This window comes from Neophocaena asiaeorientalis, unplaced genomic scaffold (assembly GCF_003031525.2).
Source record: "Neophocaena asiaeorientalis asiaeorientalis breed wild unplaced genomic scaffold, Neophocaena_asiaeorientalis_V1.1 scaffold91, whole genome shotgun sequence".
In the NCBI taxonomy this organism is placed as follows: Eukaryota; Metazoa; Chordata; class Mammalia; order Artiodactyla; family Phocoenidae; genus Neophocaena; species Neophocaena asiaeorientalis.
Window position 1 is genome coordinate 8,772,082 of NW_020173198.1, and position 16,971 is coordinate 8,789,052.

The following is a 16,971-nucleotide window of genomic DNA, read 5'->3' on the forward strand; positions in this document are numbered from 1 at the left end:
CCCCCCAAGCCCTTCCTTAAAAGCTCTAGAGTTCCTTTTTCATTTTTATGGCCTCCCCTCCCCCTCCAACCAGAGAGCTGACTTCACCGTCCTTCCAGCAGACAGGAAGGCGTGGGTGTCACGCTACAGTAGCCCAGATGCAAACCATGGGACAGGCCAGCTCTCTCCTCTCTTGATTTTCTCTGATGCTTTGCTTTCTCCTCAGAATAGAAGCAGGAACCCCGGGCGGAGGTGCTCTGAAACGTCAGCTGGTATGGGCTAGTTGCTGTGTTTTTACAGAAGGACTAAACAGATTCCACACACATTTCCACTCATCCAGTCACATGCAGACACGTGTGTACATGATGCACTCACAGACGTACACACTCTTGAACTCACACACGTGCACCCATAGCTAACACGTCTATAGCATGTACTGTGTCCCAGGCAGTTTTCTAGGTCTGGGCCAACAACTGCCTGTGGGCCAAATCCAGCGGCTGCCTGTTTGTGTAAATAAAGTTTTATTGGAACACAGTCACCCTCATCATTAATGCACTGTCTTAGCTGCTTTTGCACTGCAAAGGCAGCACTAAGTAGTTTCAACAGTGACCATATGGCCCCCAAACCTAAAGTGTTTACTATCTGGCCCTTCACAGGAAAACTTTGCTGACCCCATGTTCTAAGTGCTTAAAAACTCTGTATAGTATCAGTTATCTATTGCTGCATAAACCACCCTAAAATTTAGTGGCTCAAAAATAACCACCACCATTATTATCTCTCATGAGTCTGTGTGTTAATGAGCTCTGCTGGCAGTTCTGTGGAACTGAACTCAGGTCCACAGCACAGCAAAGCCAATCGACTGATACCAGCTTGCAGTGAAGGAAAGTGCAGTGTTTATTGCAGGGCAGCGAGCAAGGAGAATGGGCAACTTGTGCTCAAAGACCCAAACTTCCTGACAGCTTTTAGGTGAGGGTTTTTTGGGTTTCTTTGTTTTTGTTTTTTTGCGGTACACGGGCCTCTCACTGTTGTGGCCTCTCCCGTTGCAGAGCACAGGCCCCAGACGCACAGGCTCAGCGGCCATGGCTCACGGGCCCAGTCGCTCCGCAGCATGTGGGATCCTCCCGAACTGGGGCACGAACCCATGTCCCCTGTATCGGCAGGCGGACTCTCAGCCGCTGCGCCACCAGGGAAGCCCCTAGGTGAGGGTTTTTAAAGACAACATTAGGGGTGAGGGTTACAGAGTGTGTGATCAGCTTGTGGACTTTCTCCTTATTGGTTGGTAGGGAGGTAACAGGGGGGTGTTTCAGGAATCTCAATCATCAGCCTTCTGGTTCCAACCAGTCTGGGGTCCACATGCTTGTGGTCAGCATGTAGTCACCATCCTTTACCCGGTTGGTGGGGGGTATCTTAGTTTTTGCAGAACAACTCAAAGATATGCATCAGATTGTTATCTATACCCCTTCAGGAGGAAACTAGGAGTCCTGTGACCTTATTGTTCTCACTTCTCTGGTCATTAACTGTTGAGCCTACTCTTTGGAACTCAGGGAAGACCTAGGAGACTAAAGCTTTTTCTACAAACAAGAAGTGGGGACGGCGAGGGGCTTGTACTCAGGAGGGCCCTGAGGGTCCTTCTCAGTTTCAGTTCTGCTCCGTGTGATGCCAACTGGGACCACAGGCCTGTCCAGGAGGGCTCACTCCTGTAGTGGGCAGTTGGTGGTCCTGTGGGCTATGAACTCAGCTGGTGCTGGACTGGTGTGCCTCAGTTTCCCTCCATGTGGCCTCACCATTTGGCTCTAGCTTCTCATGGCTTGGCCACTGGACTCTTCCAGGGGAGGTGTTCCACGTGTGCAAATGCAGAACTGCAGGTCTTGTAAGGCCCAGATTCTATTGGTCAGAACAAACCACAGGTCTAGCGCAGGTTAAAGAGGAAGCGACATGGACTCCACCTATCAATGGCAGGGGTATAAAGAGTTTGTGACCACTTTTAACCTACCACGGTAAGTACTTGTCTTCATTTTAGACATAGGGAAACTGAGACACAGAAAGGTTAAACAACTTGCCCACCAGCACCTAGTTCACCCTCCTGCACACACCCTCATACACACTCACTCACACAAATATGCCTGTGCATTCATAGTCACACATTACCATTACACATATATGTCCATCACATATGTCCACAATTCACATATATACGTACACTTACGTCCTCATATAGACACAGAATCCTCCTGCAAATTCATATATACACACATTCATATTTGCACACAGGCATTCACACATACACACTCCACCGCATACACACACTCCTGGTATATATGCCCTCACAGACACCCCCCCCCAGATATGTAATCACACCTATTCACATGCATGTACACACATATGCCCACACTGTTTCCTCCCTCTCCACTGACCATAGTAATTTCCACCAGTGACTCAGGAGACCTTTTCCTCCCCTCTTTTGCACAGGGTATTGTTCTAATGCCAGAAAACCCTGCTGCCTTAGCACCATTGTGCAAAATCTCTCTCTACCACAGCAAGGCCTATGGGTCCAGGATCCTGGATCCCCAGCCCCACTTGGAATGTCCATAGGACTTGAGACCCAGGCACCTCAAGCTGCTGTTGACATGGAGGAAATCACTGAGACACAGGAAGGCTAAGTATGTTGCCCAGTGTCACACAGCAGAAGCCATCCCCCTGCAGCACACCCTGATCTCCCAGCATGCAGCTGGGTCAGGCACTGGGTGCTCAGTGGTGCCTGATGAATGAATGGGTTGGAAGCACTTCCTCAGTCTTGATTAAAAAAAACCAACCAAAAAAACTTCATTCTTTTAGAGGCAGTTATAGATTCACAACGAAATTGACTGGAAGGTATAGAGATTCTCATGTGCCCACTGTCCCCACTCCCTCCTTATCAACATCCCTCACCAGATGGTACATTTGTTACAACTGATGGACTTACACTGACACATCATCATCACCCAAAGTTTACATCAGGGTTCACTCTTGGGTTGTACATTCTTTGGATTAGGACAAATGTCTAGTGACCTGTATCCACCGTTCTAGTATAATACAGAGTATGTCCACTGCCCTAAAAGTCCTCTGTGCTCTACTATTCATCACTCTCCCCTCCCCGCAACCCCTGATCTTTTTACTGTCTCCGTAGTTTTGCCTTTTCCAGAATGTCATATAGTTGGAATCATATAGTATGCAGCCTTTTTTCCGATTGGCTTCTTTTACTTAATAACATGCCTTTAAGGTTCCTCCATGTCTTTTCATGGCTTGGTAGCTCATTTCTTTTTAGTGCTGAAAAATATTCTGTCATCTGGATGTACCACAGTTCATTCAACTACTGCAGGACATCTTTGTTGCTTTAGAATTGATTTTTATTACTGGCTGTAAAGAGCAGGTAGAACAGAAATGCTCTTCAAAGCTTATAAGTCAGACACCAAGGGTGTTTTAGAGACACACCAGGTGTAGAGAAGAAATGTCCCCCTTTCCTCCTTCATCTGGTCACCCACTGCATCTATCTTCAGCCCTAGCCAGACATTACAGCCACCTGTGGAGATTAAAAAATATAGCAACTCCTGAGTCCCACCCTCAGAGACTATGAGTCAATTGTTGTGGGCTGGGCCTGAGTGTCAGGATTTTGTTAAAGCTCCCCAGGTAATTGCAGTATAAGCTTGAGAACTATGGGCCCACTGGACTCTGCTGTAGGTAGACAATTGTTCTGGTGGCTCTAGAGTAGGAGTTGAAGGTTGCCCGTCGGAAGTTTAAAACGAGTGGCTCTGGTCCGATAGTACAGCACTGCTTGTTATGTTTATTTCACCTGAATGTGAGGGTCCAGGTGGGACATGCTCTCTTCATCTGTCTGCTCTCAAACGCCATCTCCTACTGCCCGTTGTGGGCAACTTCAGACATTTAGGTACTGGCTTGATACCTGGAGACATTTGGTTTTGCCGCCAGTGGGACCTGGCTTTGGCCAAGGTAACCAACACATCTCAGTTTGCCCAGGGCTTTCAAAGTTTTATTGCTGAAAGTCCCATGTCCCTGGAACACCCTCGGTCCTGGGCAAACTGAACAGTTATTTACCCTACTTTGGGCCTTCTTACGCGAAAGTGAAGACAGACCTCAATCTTAGCTGCACGTTGAAATCACCTGGGGAGTGTTAATAAATACTATTGCCGGGCCTCCAGTATTATACTCCATCATACCCCCAAGTTACTATTACACCCTCTGAGATTCTGATGTCATTGATACAGAAGCAGCCAGGAAACAGGATTTTTTAACGTTCCCCATATGATTCAAACGTGAAGGCAGGGGCAAAGAGCCCTCGGCAAGGTAAGTGAGAATCAGCTCAGAGAGGGACCACTCAGGGAGGCGACATTGGACTGAATTCAGACTTGAGGGAAAGACGTGCCAGGCAGAAGATGCAATGCGGTTTGACTTCAGATCCTTGGGGAAGTCCCTTTGCCTCTCTGAATCTCATTTTCCTCATCCGTAAAATGGGAACCTCTCTCTCAACCAAGCATGCAAGCACGGTATTTGGCACAGAACGTAATTGAGACTCATGAATAATAACAGAGGGGTCATGTATTGGTGCTCATTAGGTGCTTGGCTCTGTGCTAAATAATCCTCAGCCTATGACCCCTTCGAGCCTAAGAGAGCAGTCTGAATTTGAAGGAACCAGAGAGAGACTCCCGGTCTGTTAGGTTATTTTCACAGAGAGCCAGGCCAAGGAGCAAGTGACCCAGATAGGCCAGAAACTGACCCTGGGAATCTAGAAAAGTGCAAACTGGCCCTGGATTGTTTTTTCAAAGTGAAAATAGCTTTCTTGTTTGTTTTTGATCATAGAAATAATATATGCTCGCTGTAAAAATTGCAAATATCACAGAAGCATGTGAGAAAGAAGTAAAGATCTTTGGACACCCCTGTGAGCGACCCGGAGTGGGAGAGAAGGGCTGCCCTCCGAACGCCCTTCCCCCCAGCCTTGCCATCCCTTCGGACAAAAACATCAGTTCCCATGACATCATCTCCTGCCTTGAGGCCAACGTATCGGGGACAATGGCAGGATGTGGACTTCCAACTTAGAATTCTGACCTCAGCTGAGTTGGAAAGGGTTTGGCCTGGAGCTGGGACTTGCCTCTGATCAAGGCCTCAGTTTTCTCAGTGGCAAGCCTGGGCTACCCACTGAACCTCCTTCTTAGGCTCTTTGCGAACTGGGAGCAGTAGATGAGTTACTAGATGTAAAGTCCTTACGTTCACAAGCCTCAGTGGTGAGAGTCTCTGGTATTGTTACTATCACCATCATCACCATCAATATGGGAAAGAATTTGACTTTTTGGTGGATAATCCCAAATCAGAAGAAGAGAAATCAGAATAGCTCAGAGTCTAGCAAGAGTTTCTAGGATGTGACTTCTTTTCGCCCCGAGATAGTTTCAGTGTTTACTTATTCTCCCTCTTTAAAAGTGTTAGCAGCTCATTTCATCTGAAAAGGATGGAGCTGCCTTTGATCTCTTCAATCAGCTCACAGCTTTGCCCTTCCCAAAGGCAAGAGCCACCCTTGGCTTCCTGCCACAAGGCGGTGGGGTCTAATCTGTCATCACTCCTCTGTTGGGCTGGGGCAACAACGGGCAGGGCTGCCAGGCCCTCTGAGGAAGGGCCATTCCAGGTTAACCTACAGTAGAGAGGAGAGAGGGACTTTTCCTTTGCGTCCTCTTTTCCCTGAGGCTGGTACCTCCCAAGGAGGAGGCAATAAAACGGGGGCATTTTGTGGTGTAACCCAAGGCTGGGAAGGAGACACTGAGGTCTAGGGGGGATGGGCTGGCAGCATGTGTAGCGAGGCTGCGCTCACCTCCGCACTGTGAAGCATGAGTCCTGTGAACACCTGCAGCTGCGCTGGAGGACTCTTAGCCAGCTGTGGCAGGACACTCCACCCACATGCAGTACCAGCAGAAGTGCTGGAGAGTTAGAGCCCCTAGCAGCCCTCAACCTCCTGAGATCAGATGCTGGCTTTCTGATTCACAGGCTGTGTGATCTTCAGCAAGTTACTTAACTCCTCTGAGCCTCAGTCATCACTGTGGTGAACATTCCTTGTCTGAGTCTCCTTGGGCAGTGGGCAGGAGTTTCTCAGAGAGCACATTCCTGAGGTCCAGAGGTGCTGAGTCGTGGGGTGTGGGCCGCCTTGGCATTTTTAGTGAGGACACTGTGCGGTGATTAACAATTCACACTCCCATCAGTAGTGTGTGTGCTTCCCTCCCCCCACCCCCTGTGCTTCCGGAAATACGTTATAAATGGAATTACAACATTTGTGTTCTTCAGCTTGCTTTTTTTCCCACTTACCATGTGTATCGGAGATTTTTCCATATCAGGTCATGTAGATACGCCTCACTTTTTTTTTTTTTTTTTTTTTTTTGTGGTACGCGGGCCTCTCACTGTTGAGGCCTCTCCCGTGTGGAGCACAGGCTCCGGATGCGCAGGCTCAGCGGCCATGGCTCACGGGCCCAGCCGCTCTGTGGCATGTGGCATCTTCCTGGACCAGGGCACGAACCCTTGTCCCCTGCATTGGCAGGCGGACTCTCAACCACTGCGCCACCAGGGAAGCCCCGCCTCACTTTTTAAAAACCATTTTTACTGAATTATAACATAATTATGGAAAAGTGTACAACACGATGAATTTTCAGAGTGAAAAACACCTGAGTAATCAGTACTTCAATCTGGAAACAGACTGTTACTTTCATCCCAGAAGCCCCTTGCCTGTGCCTTCTTTCTCCCAACAAAATGGGTTTATAAATAATATGTACTCTTTTGTTTTTTTGGCCATGCCCCACGGCATGGGGGATCTTTGTTCCCCAACCAGGGATCGAACCCATGCCCCCTGCAATGGAAGCGCGGACTGCCAGGGGATTCCCAATATGTACTCTTTTTGTGTGTGTGTTTTTATGTTTGTGAGATTTATCCATGTTGTTGCATGAAGCAATATTTTGGCAATGTCTGGAGACAGTTTTGGTTGTCACAACTTTCGGGGCAGGGGTGCAACTGGCATTTATGGGTCGCACCCAGGGACGTCCATACATATCCTACAACTCACGAGACAGCCCCCCACTACATAGACCATCCGGCCGCAAGCGTCAACAGTGCTCACAGTGAGAAAGCCTGGTGTAGGCCAGGCTGAGGAATTTGGATTTTTTTCTGAGAGTGACAGAGGCTGAGGAAATCCTGGGTTACGTGTGAGTTCATCTTAACCAGACTAGTTCCCAAAGTTGCTGGGTCCTCATTCTTTATTAACGCTTGCGTCCTCTTCCATTCTGTGGGCATATCATCCTACCAGGTCCCATTGATTAATTTTATATTGTTTCCAGTCTTTTGGCCATTATACCAGCACCAGAATGAGAACCCTTGTAACTGTCAATTTGAGAGAATATCGTATTTGGATATAAACACACATACTCTCTCTCACACATACAGTTACTCTTTCTGGAGACTGTACAATGGGAATATAACCAAAATTTAATTTAAATGTAAATTTCCTTCCTCCAGCATGTTTAACATCAAACTGACTTACAGAAATAGCTCCTGTCATCTTGGCTTCTGCCACGGATTCACATCTTAGTGCAAGTGGACACACGATCTGGAAAGATAAACAGGAAACCCCACTTTTTAAAAACCATTTTTACTGAATTATAACATAATTATGGAAAAGTGTACAACACGATGAATTTTCAGAGTGAAAAACACCTGAGTAATCAGTACTTCAATCTGGAAACAGACTGTTACTTTCATCCCAGAAGCCCCTTGCCTGTGCCTTCTTTCTCCCAACAAAATGGGTTTATAAATAATATGTACTCTTTTGTTTTTTTGGCCATGCCCCACGGCATGGGGGATCTTTGTTCCCCAACCAGGGATCGAACCCATGCCCCCTGCAATGGAAGCGCGGACTGCCAGGGGATTCCCAATATGTACTCTTTTTGTGTGTGTGTTTTTATGTTTGTGAGATTTATCCATGTTGTTGCATGAAGCAATATTTTGGCAATGTCTGGAGACAGTTTTGGTTGTCACAACTTTCGGGGCAGGGGTGCAACTGGCATTTATGGGTCGCACCCAGGGACGTCCATACATATCCTACAACTCACGAGACAGCCCCCCACTACATAGACCATCCGGCCGCAAGCGTCAACAGTGCTCACAGTGAGAAAGCCTGGTGTAGGCCAGGCTGAGGAATTTGGATTTTTTTCTGAGAGTGACAGAGGCTGAGGAAATCCTGGGTTACGTGTGAGTTCATCTTAACCAGACTAGTTCCCAAAGTTGCTGGGTCCTCATTCTTTATTAACGCTTGCGTCCTCTTCCATTCTGTGGGCATATCATCCTACCAGGTCCCATTGATTAATTTTATATTGTTTCCAGTCTTTTGGCCATTATACCAGCACCAGAATGAGAACCCTTGTAACTGTCAATTTGAGAGAATATCGTATTTGGATATAAACACACATACTCTCTCTCACACATACAGTTACTCTTTCTGGAGACTGTACAATGGGAATATAACCAAAATTTAATTTAAATGTAAATTTCCTTCCTCCAGCATGTTTAACATCAAACTGACTTACAGAAATAGCTCCTGTCATCTTGGCTTCTGCCACGGATTCACATCTTAGTGCAAGTGGACACACGATCTGGAAAGATAAACAGGAAACCCCTGAAGGCATGGGAAACGGTGCAGGCCTCTGCTCCTCGTAGAGCTGGGACCTGGAAAAGCTGAGTGCCAGCCCAGTGGACCCTGGGGACCCAGAACTGACCCTCCTCTCTGCCTGCAAGTAGGATTGGCCCACACTGGGAATCACTTACATATTTTTCCCCCTAAATATTTCATCTGAACTAATCCACTTTGAAAGTAATCTCTTACTTTGAAAGTAATCTCAGTGCCTTTTGTCTTTGTCTAAAATTCAAGTAACAGGTAATGTTTTGATTTCAAATGTACTGCTTTAGCCTATATATAGTTGACATATAACTACATAATATGTCTTGACTATTTTTACCTACTTTTCAAGAGGCTGGATTAATAATTTTTTTATGTTAACTCTAAATGTTACAGGACAATAAAGTCAATAGAACAGAAATTTAAAAATGCATATAGCATAAAGGAAGACTAAGCCTAGACTCTGTTCTACCTAGTTACTATGAATAAGAATGGAATTTAGCTGTGAGCTTTCTGGTAGCCAAAGCAAAAAGGGAAACACAACACATCACACCGTTTCTTGTTTTCTAATCAAAGGATAATGACACATCTTTAGCTGAGATAATTGTTTTTTGATCCTAAGCTCTGAAAGGGCAAAATGTACAAAATTTAAATTTATTCTTTCTGTTTGTGTTTCTATCTCTGCTCTTCTTCCTTGCCCCCATGCGGTGTAGATGCACTGTTGTTGCTGTCACAAAATGATAGCTGCCAGGTACTGGGGTAAGTGCTTTTCACTTGGGATACGGGCTGTTATTGTCCCCATTGTACAGCTAAGGGAACTGAGGCTCAAAGAGGCTAAAGAACAACCCCCAACTCACACTTGGCCAGTACTGGAGGTGACAGGCAGGCAGGGTAGTCCTCTGAGAAGGTAAATAACGTGTCCAAAGTCACACAGCTAGGAAGTGTCAGAGCTGGGATTCAAACAGAATTGAGATGCCTTAAATATCTTTAGCACCTGCTTAGTGCCAGGCACACCTTAGCGCATTTTGTGTAATTGTGAAAGGGTGTAGGTGGAAGTTGATTTGGGCTCAATTCTGTCTCTTAATAGCCACATGACTCTGGGCAATTATTTAATTCCATTGAGCCTCAGTTTCTTCATCTAAAAAATGGGTAGATAATAGCTCCAGACTCAGAGGGTATTGTCGGGATTCAGTGAATTGATGCCTGGGGAGGGCTTAGTACCAAATCTGGCAAGGAGGGGGCCCATTATTGTCAGCTTTTGATACCAAGAATCCTTGATGATAAAGAAAATGTGGTATATACATATGATGGGATATTATTCAGCCTTAAAAAGAAGGAAATCCCGCCACTTGCAGCAACACGGATGGACCTGGAGGACGTTATGCTAAGTAATAAATCAGACCACAGAAAGTCAAATACAGCATGATCTCACTCATATGTGGACTCAGACATAACCAAATTCACAGAAGCAGAGAGTAGAATGGTGGTTGCCAGGGCCTGGGGGCTGGTGGTCCAAGGGTTTCAGTCATACAAAATAAAGCTCTGGAGATCTACTGTATAACATAGAGCTCATGACTAACAGTGCTATATTATATACTTCAAAATTCACTAAGAGGATAGATCTTATGTTAAGTGCTCTTACCACAAAAGAGAAAAAAAAACAAAGGGGGCAGGAGGAACTTTTGGAGGTGATGAATAAGTTTATGGCATCGACAGTCATGTTGGTTTCACGGGTATATACTTACCTCCAAACACATCAGGTTGTATGCATTAAACATCTACGGCTTTATATATGTATGTGTGTGTATAAAGGATCCTTGGTGAGGCAGGAATGGCCAGTTCTGCGCCTGAGATGGGGTCAACCTCTCTTCCCATTTTTATAAGCCTTTCTTCTCCCCAGCCTGCACCTTCCCAGCTCTCTGATTGCCCTGGGGATTGCGGGGAAACAAGCAGGACAGGGACTAGAGTTTAATAAACTCCCTTTAAAGTGGCCAGAAGGCCCCAGCTATGAGCTGTCTGCAGTAGTTTTCACTGCAAGCTTCACAGTAATACCTTCCACTTTTATTTATATTACATTTTCCTGTTTACTAAGCCCTGTTGCTACACGCCCTCATCTGCCTGCCGATTGCCTCACTTCACTTCTCTGCCAGTTCTGTGAAGGGGCAGGATTCTCATCTCCATTTTATAGATGAAGCAGAGAGGTTAAGTGACTTCTTCAAAGTCACTCAGCAGAGTAGATACAGAACCCAGCTCTTCTGGTTCCAAGATCAGGGTTTTTCTCTACCACTTCCTGCTGCAAGCCAGCAGTTAATAAAACCACTTCTGGAAATAGTTGAGAGCCAGAGCCAGAAAAAAGCACATTTTGAACTGGCCAAGAGGGATTTGAAAAACAACACGTGTCAAATCCTCAGCTTTTCTCCTGATGTGGCTGCTTGTTCCTTGTCCTTTGTTCCTCTTCATGTTTCTCTGGCTACCTTCACTTTCTCACCCAGAAGCAAAGCAGCAGACTGGTTCATCTGTTCATTCATTCATTCACTCACTGTTATGGACTGAACTGTGTTCCCCTCAAAATTCATTCTGTCGAAGTCCTAATGCCCAGTACATCAGAATGTGACTGTATTTGGAGATAGGACCTTTAAAGAGATAATTAATGTAAAATGAGGTCAGATGGGTGGGCCCTAATCCAATATGACTGGTGTCCTTAGAGGGAGAGACTAGGACACAGACAACACGTAAATGGAGAGGCGATCATGTGAGGACACAGGGAGAAGGTGGCCATCTGCAAGCCAAGGAGAGAGGCCTTAGGAGAAACTGTGACACTGTGATCTGGGACTTCCAGAACTTTTCAGGAAAAAATGTTTGTTGTTTAAGACCGCCAGTCTGTGTTACTTTGTTATGGCAGCCCTGGCGGACTAATACACTCATGTATTCCTTCATCACACTTTCCTATGCATCTTGCCATTTGCAGGTATTTGCTTAACTGTCACCCAGTGAGGTTTCCTAACCACCCTCTTTAAAATCGCAACCCCACGTCCCCGTGCCTCATACCCTCTAGTTTCCTTTTCTGCTTCATTTTTCTCTGTAGCACTTATCACTATCTGGAAATCCATATATTTGCTTATTTCTGTGTTTATTGCCACCCACTCCCCACACCGGTATAGAAACACAGTGAGGGCAGGGATTTTGGGGGCTGTTTAGTTCGCTGCTGCACCTGCAGTGCCTGATGCTCTGAAGATGCTCTGCAGAGCTCTGAAGATGCTCCATAAGTGGCACCCCCCGCCCTGGTTTGCCATCCATGGCTTGCAGAACTTTGAGTTGCTCTTTTAGAATTATGTGTGTTTGCCTTTAATTTTACCCTTTTAGATATCTTTACAAAGGTGAAGATCAGCATGGATGAGAAAAGCAGGAACATGAGAGCACTTTCTGGGGTGATGGAGATGTTCTGTATCTTGATAGGGGTTTGGATTGCGAAGCTGTGTGCCTTTGTCAAAACCCATTAAGTGGTATACTAAAGATCTGTGCGAACTACCATTTGGAATTTTACCTATACACAAATATTGAATTCTGAGGAATAATAATCTTGCTGGGAGCGCACTGCAGGTGTGAATATCTGAGCTTCAGTTAGAGTAGTAATATTATTTGCTGAGCAATTACTATGTGTCAGACACTGTAATGTTATGATTATGATCAAATCATGAGCTCCATGAGGACAGAGACAATCCTTTACTCATTTTTGGAACCACAACACTGTATATGGCATATAGTCTGCGCTCTGTAAACATTTACCAAATAAATGAGGTATATAACTGTTCTCCCCAGGCCCATCACCACCAGTTTAACTGGTTTAAATGTTTAGATTTTAGATTAGTCAGGTGAGGCTAAGTTATGTAGTGGTGATAAGTGAATCCCCGAATCTCAGTGGCTTAAGAAGACAAATGTTTATTTCCCGTTCCTGCTACACATCTGAATTAGGGTATAGGAAGCAGGGGTGGGGCTCTGCCTCACTCAGTCACTCAGAGACTCAGGCTGACAGATATTCAGACACCTCCACCCCTGCACTCTTGGTCGCCAAGCCAGGGTAAGAGAGAATGGATGTTTGCACCCTGCTTCTTCATGACGCTGGTCACTTCTGCTAGAGCCCTTTGGTTAGAACTAGTTACGTGGCCTCACTTAGCTGCAGAGGGGCTGTGAAATGTAACCTTCTTTGACCACCACCCAAAAAGAGGGAACTAAAAGGTGACTTGGTGGACCCATGGCATTTTGTGCCATGTTTAATCACTTTCCTTGAAGTGGAGCGCACTTGTGATATGTGGCTAAACAGTTCCAAGGTGGAAAGAAATCGTCCGTTTCTTTTTATCTATTTATTTATTTTTGGCTGCGTTGGGTCTTCGTTGCTGCGCGTGGGCTTTCTTTAGTTGTGGCGAGTGGGGGCCACTCCTCGCCATGGCGCATGGGCCTCTCGCCATGGCGCACGGGCCTATCACCATGGTGGTCTCTCTCGTTGCGGAGCACGGGCTCCAGGCGCACAGGCTTCAGTAGCTGTGGCACGCAGGCTCAGCAGTTGTGGCACATGGGCTCAGTAGCTGTGGCATGTGGGCTCTAGAGCACAGGCTCAGTAGTTGTGACGCATGGGCTTAGTTGCTCCGCAGCATGTGGGATCCTCCCGGACCAGGGCTCAAACCTGTGTCCCCTGCATTGGCAGGTGGATTCTCAACCACTGCGCCACCAGGCGAGCCCAGAAATCATCCATTTCTCTCCACTTGCCTGAACTCCCAGCAGAGACTGGCACAAAAAAGGTGCATTGTCAGGGTTTGTGGAATGAATAAATACATGAATAAATCAAATGAATGATCATCTAACTTTTTGCTTGGCTTTGAAAAGCACACACTCTGAGTCATAGTTAATTCCCTCACTCCCAGGCTGAACCCTTTAAAAGATCCTAATTAGATTCTTAGAAGAAATAATATCCATCAGACAAACAAATGACAGGAGGTTGCCTGTGGAGCTAAACTCCAGGCTGAGACAATGTAATAAGAGGGCCTATGCCTCTGGGGACTAGACAGATATGAGGGGGAAAGATCATGCCAATTCAAAGCAGGCACCATGCCCAGGAAGAGTGTCCTTCAAGGATCAGCACCCTATTCGCTGCTAGTCTGACAAGGAAGAGGCATCACTTTTATGTGACCATAAGGACATCCTTGGTTTCTGAAAAAGTAAGCTCCAGAGAGTTCTGGGTTGTTGACAAGGGTGTTTTACAACCAAAAGTGCTGTATTATGGGCAATATGGGGAATGTCAGAACCATCTCTACGCTGCAATTTGGCAAAGCACCAGCAAGGCCTCCTGGGAAAGCATGACACCTACCTGTACTGGCCTATTTGTTATTCTCCTGTGTGAATACACATGGTTTGTCACAGTATCGTAAGGTCTCACAAGGGACCTCAGAATCACTCCAGAACAACCAGCTCAATTTGCAGATGAAGAAACTGGAGCCCAGACAGATTAAACTTAGCACCGTTTGATATCTGTGGCTGGGCAGGTTGTGCACTGCACAACTTAGAGGGTGCTGATAACACAGGTCCCATGTGAGTAGCGCCTCCTGGAGGTGTGAGGTTTGATCGTCCTACATCCTTCCATTGTGAAGAAAAAATGATCTGCTGCTTTGAGTGAAAAATGTGTACAAATTTCAAGTATCTTTGAACTGAGATGATTTAAAAATGATTAGATTTCCAAAATTTTGAAGAGTCGCATATTTTTGTTTTCTTTCTGAAAGTCAGTGTTTCATTGCAGCTAAGAGCTCAAACTCGGGAATCAAGGGAGAAGTGTAATTTGACCATTAATTAGCTGTGACCTTAGGCAAATCAATTTACCTCTCTCACATCAGGTTATTCATTTGTAATATGGACGATGTTACCTACAAGTTACCTATCCCCCCTATTTTTTTGCCTACTCTGAATTAGTTCCAGGTAGGAGTGGGCTCATCTTAGACTATGGATCACTAAGCCAGTCAGTTGGGAAATACTATTCCCTGCTGTCCCAGACGTCTTTGCAACCAGGGGTATCTATGTGATCCTGTTTTGGCCAAGGGGAGTGCTGCTTTCATTTCCAGGAGATTCGATGCCACTTGAGTTCTTTTGATTCTTTTACAGAGTTGATAAGTCTTGGAGACTGTGTCCAGCTGGGAAGAGAATCCATCTGCCAAGCTCTGAATCAGAAATCAGAAACCCAAGTTCTCACTCCAGCTGTGCCAGTGGTCCTGTTGTGTGAGCCACTTTTCCTTTGGGGATCTCGGTTTTCTCATGCAAAGTGAAGGGGGTTGGGTGGTGCCTGAGAGGTTATTGATTTATTTATGTCCACATAGAGGACTCTTCAGACATCATGCCTGACCCCACTGCCCATCACCCTTTTAGTTCCTCTATGAGGGGAAGGTGCTAGTCGGCTCCCTGAGAGTCCAGGACACTCCCTGGGCCATGGGTCACTAGTGGGAGGGGTCACTGTGTGGCAATGGCTGCAGCTCTGTTCAGCCCCTCCCCCACTCCATGAGGCTGGGCAGGCTCCAAGATTTATATTCATGGATGGGGGCGGGGGATTAAGAAGCCCATTTTATTCTAGAGCTTAAACTGAGTGCTCTAGAAAAGTGCTCCCTTTTTAAAGGGAGTTTTATTTTTTTCCTTTTTTAAGATGGTAGTATAGTTGATTTACAAGGTTGTGCTAATTTCTGCTACACAGCAAAGTGACTCAGTTATACACTATATATATATACATTCTTTTTATATTCTTTTCCATTGTGGTTTATCCCAGGAGATTGGATGCAGTTCCCTGTGCTATAGAGTAGGACCTTGTTGTTCAGCCATTCTACATGTAATAGTTTGCATCTACCAACCCCAAACTCCCAGTCCATCCCTCTCCCTCCCCCTCTCCCCCTTGGCAACCACAAGTCTGTTCTCCATGTCTGTGAGTCTGTTTCCCTTTTATAGATTGGTTCATTTGTGCCATATTTAAAGGAAAATTTACACTGGTGATTATTAGGTCTAGGTTCAACTATTAATAAAGTGTCTTGATTCCAATCTAGCTACTGTCCCTTGCATGTGGCTCCCTAAGTAACATTGGGAATGAGGTGGAGTGAGGGGGTGGTATAAGGAGATTGACAGGGGCAAGATTCAGGCATTCCTGGATCCCTGATCTCAGTAGCATCTAAAAGATGAGCAAAATCTCAACCCAAGCTAATTCCTGCTGTAACCAGGCAGGGTCCTATGAGGCCTTCCCAGAATAGACCCCATCCATGTCTTCTGCCCGCCTTCTGTCTATAGAAAAACTTTAGTCAAAGAAAATATTTAATCAGAGAAGTGAGAAAATGCAGAAAGAAAGGAAAACAGTCAAGCAAGACAAAATAATAATACTTTAGCCATTAAACAAAGTCAAGGACGTTTAGCTCCTCCTCAAGCACTGTGGATAATATTCTGAGCCATGTCCTTTGAGCTGTTTTGCAAATACTGAAATCCCCACCAGGTGGAAGAAGTTAGCTGTACGCTGCCCACAAGCACGTGGACCCCACGTCAGTTAGAACTGGAAGGTTGATGATGCTGACTCCCGATTACCTCACCACCAACCAATCAGAAGAGTGTCCACAAACCGATCACGCCCTGCTCCTTGAGCATTGTAAGACTCCTCACTACCCCCTCCAGGAGGGGACACACAGTTTTGAGGGCATTAGCCCACTGTGGCCCCCTTTGTCTGGCAAAGCAATAAAGCTATTCTTTTCTGCTTCACCCAAAACTCTGTCTCCACATTTCTATTTGGCACTGGTGAACAGAGGCTGAGTTTTGGCAACGCTGCTAAACTTTTTTTTTTTTTTTTGTGGTACGCGGGCCTCTCACTGTTGTGGCCTCTCCCGTTGCAGAGCACAGGCTCCGGACGCGCAGGCTCAGCGGCCATGGCTCACGGGCCCAGCCGCTCCGCGGCACGTGGGATCCTCCCGGACCGGGGCACGAACCCGTGTCCCCTGCATCGGCAGGCGGACTCTCAACCACTGCGCCACCAGGGAAGCCCACTGCTAAACTTTTAAGAAATATTTCTGAAACACTCATCTTATGCCATGTCACAGCCAACTCTGATGTTTTAAGATCGTAAAATTCTACTATACTGATTGGGATCAACACTGAACCCCAAATAACTATTCTTCCAATGGTTTGTGGTTTCCACTCCTGAGACCCGAATACCATTGGTGGTTCCAAGGGGACAGTATTGTGTGTGTGTGTGTGTGTGTGTGTGTGTGTTTTGCGGGGGGGGGGGGGAAGGG

At 46.1% G+C, this 16,971-nt stretch overlaps 1 long non-coding RNA gene across 3 annotated transcripts in view; it reads left to right on the forward strand.

Annotated features, from left to right (window-relative positions):
* LOC112399387 (uncharacterized) overlaps window positions 1-16,971 on the forward strand; it is a 35,267-nt gene that overhangs the window by 13,395 nt on the left and 4,901 nt on the right. Inside the window, exons 1-4 of one of the 3 annotated variants that reach the window (XR_003003206.1) lie at window positions 7,642-8,792; window positions 9,388-9,433; window positions 14,822-14,935; window positions 16,182-16,588. This is a non-coding gene — a long non-coding RNA (uncharacterized LOC112399387). Of the gene's footprint in view, window positions 1-7,641; window positions 8,793-9,387; window positions 9,434-14,821; window positions 14,936-16,181; window positions 16,589-16,971 lie in introns of those variants that run through there. The other 2 variants (XR_003003207.1, XR_003003208.1) reach the window with 2 other exon arrangements.